The sequence below is a fragment of the Nelumbo nucifera genome, chromosome 1, assembly GCF_055504915.1.
Source record: "Nelumbo nucifera cultivar China Antique chromosome 1, China Antique-T2T, whole genome shotgun sequence".
Classification (NCBI taxonomy): Eukaryota; Viridiplantae; Streptophyta; class Magnoliopsida; order Proteales; family Nelumbonaceae; genus Nelumbo; species Nelumbo nucifera.
The window spans coordinates 189413495-189416523 of NC_142649.1; the positions used below are offsets into that span (position 1 = coordinate 189413495).

Here is a 3029-nt window from a genome sequence, read left to right on the forward strand (position 1 = left end):
TCAATTACTCACTAAACAGAATGAAATGAAAAAGCAGGGTTCATGTAACCAACTTTATATCGTTGAAATAAGGTTTGGATAGTGTTGAGGAAAACATAGCCGCATTAAATTCTAATCCAATTGAAGTTTGAATCTTTGATCATATTCAGATTCGAAATTTTATTAGTTGGATTGGATTTGGATATGGATAGATCTAACGTGAATCCAGTCCGAGTATAGCTCTAAATGCAAATCCAATTGGAATTTGACAGATGTGAATAGATCTAACCAGAATTCAATCAGATTATAGCCAAACCCGGATCTCCAGAAAAGCGTGGTATTCAATCACACATTGGAAAAATCTCACATATTTGTATATTAAATTCATGAAGAGATATAAGCGTGCTTTCAAGAATATTTGCACAGTTTTTATTTTCAGAAGATCCCGTCTCAGTCTCATTACAATTTCCACCCATAAATTTTTTCCACATCCTTATCCACAAGATATTATCTATTGGAAACATCACCCATGGATGATAAGAGAGATTTTCAATGGACAGAAATGTAGGAAGAGTTTGTAGGTAGGAGAATCTTGGTAATCGATGATGACATATTACATATTATTTCCGATGATCATATATATGTAGGGGTGCTTATGGTTCAGTTAATCAAACCGTGAACCTATTTTTGAAATTAAACCGGTCTTATCGGTTTTATTTATAATATATATTATAAAAAATATATAAATATATAATGAAAAATAGAAATATATATAATATTATATTTTAAATAATAAATAATATATTATATATTATAAATATATATTCATATATAATGCATATTTATTAATTTATAATATATACAAAATATAAAATATATATATAATACACATAAATATATAAAAAATATATAGAAATATATGTATACCAATCAGTTCGATTAACCACTGGTTTTCTATATTAGTTAACCGAAACTGAACCAATACCTTTGATTTTTTAAAAGTACGGAACAGTTTGGTTAATTGGATTTTCGGTTCGGTTTGATTTAGTTTTTCCATTTTTATTGCTCACCTTTCTATATATGCCATATGTACGCAAATCAACGTGCATTTACTCAAACGTATAATGATAGTTATCAAATTACACCAAAAGTTGAGATGGCCGAGTTGGTCTAAGGCGCCAGATTAAGGTTCTGGTCCGAAAGGGCGTGGGTTCAAATCCCACTCTCAACAATTTATCCAATTTTGTTTTTAGCGTTCAATTTCTACTACCAAGTACCTACAATAGTAACCTTTCAATTTTTATTCTGTGTTCTATTCCCTGTATAACGTACCCTACAGCACATATGATACAATGCGTGTGGGTCCACTGATCTGCCACCCCCTGGGTCCGCCCCTGATGTTATGCATTTCTAGCCCTCATACAGTTTTGAAGGAGTATAAATGTAAACATCAGTGTAAAACCTTATATTTTGTATTATTTTGTATGTATTTGGATTGTATATATTTGTATTTGTATTCCTTTTAAACTCAGTTTTATAAAAACTTATTAAATTATTGATCTTTTTTTCAAATCAAATCTGTCTTTTAATTTTTATATTTATAATATATATTTAAATAAATGTATAATAGAAATAATAGAAATGTATATAATATATTTAAAAATATGTACACTGGTTGGTTTTAGGAACCATTGATTTTTTATATTGGTTAATAAAAACCAAATCAATACCTTTTTTTTCTAAAAAAAAACAATATTGAATCGAAACTGAACTGACCAATTGGGTAATTCAGATTTTTCAGTTCAATTCAGTTTTTCAATTTTCTGGTTTTTGATCAACACCTTACCTACACTTTGGAAGACTCTCCCCTAATACAATTTTCGTACAAACATCTTTAATCTCAAAGGAATTTTCATTTTTTATATGATTAAGTGGCATTTCTATTACGTACTTCATTTGTGTTTTTTATTAGAAAATTTCAATAAATATAACCCATACTTATTATTGGGAGATGTTTCTAATAGAGGGTTGAGATGCATCCCATTCACCATTAGGTATAAAGAGGTGTTTCTTTCATTTTTGGATTTCTTCCTCTCATTTCATCATTTTTCCTTTGGAATACCACGTTATAATGTAGAGATCCATGGGTTTTCAAAACCATCTATATTAGCTCCATCCTTAGGCTTCAATATAAAACTTTCTTTGATTTCTTTTACCTTCAGCAATTGATTCCACCATGGAGAGTAACCAGCTCTTTGAACTTTTTGCATAAAAACTATTAGTCTACATATTTTCTATAAGAACCAGTCCCCATATGCTATTCTAATTATTCATTAGCCACCGAACTGTTTCAATAGTTATACCCAACCCTCTCATTCGTTGAATTTTGTGATTAAGGTTCAAAATTTCGATATAATACACCCATATCAGATATACTGTATTCTATCGCTAGTTACTTGAAATCTCAAATAAGAGGTGTTTTGGAATTTGGGTACTTTTAGAGGATTCTAAAACAATTTTTTTAAAAAAAAAGTTATAAATATTGAAACATCCTAAACTGATGAAGGGTGATTTGGTCCAACCTCGTAGTCCGGGGACACGTGTATGTGACCTGGCCCAGTGAACAGTTCAGTCTGACAGTACGACCGCGACTCAACGAGAAAGACACGCCGAGTCCAACGCTGGCCACTCGGGGGGTTAAGCAACTCGTTGAGGACTGAACCTGGCGCATTTTTTGACTCCCACCAAGTGTGGAAGGTCCCGGGCCACCCCAAGGGCCAGAGCTCCCCCTAAGGAGTTCGGGGCTCTTCCCTCCCGAGGAAGAGGCGCCCCTGGTCTTGGCTAAGTACCTCGGGCACCTCGGGGCAGCCCCGCCCCCGGCACTAGTACCTCGGCACCTCGGTACCGGGACAGGTCTGCCCTAGACAGTCCGGTGCCCGACAACCCAGTGGGCTATGGAGAGCACCGCCTGACGTCCGTACCCGCCGGACTAGGTAGCAGGGCTCTGATCCCTTGCCATGCGGCGTTCTGTTTGCTGCATCTGGGAAGCC

General features: G+C 34.6%; 1 non-coding gene across 1 annotated transcript; it reads left to right on the top strand.

Moving 5' to 3' along the window:
* Positions 1-1129: 1129 nt before the first annotated feature.
* Positions 1130-1210, top strand: TRNAL-AAG (transfer RNA leucine (anticodon AAG)). Its single transcript has one exon. It is a non-coding gene; the product is annotated as a tRNA-Leu (tRNA).
* The last annotated feature ends 1819 nt before the right edge of the window (positions 1211-3029 follow it).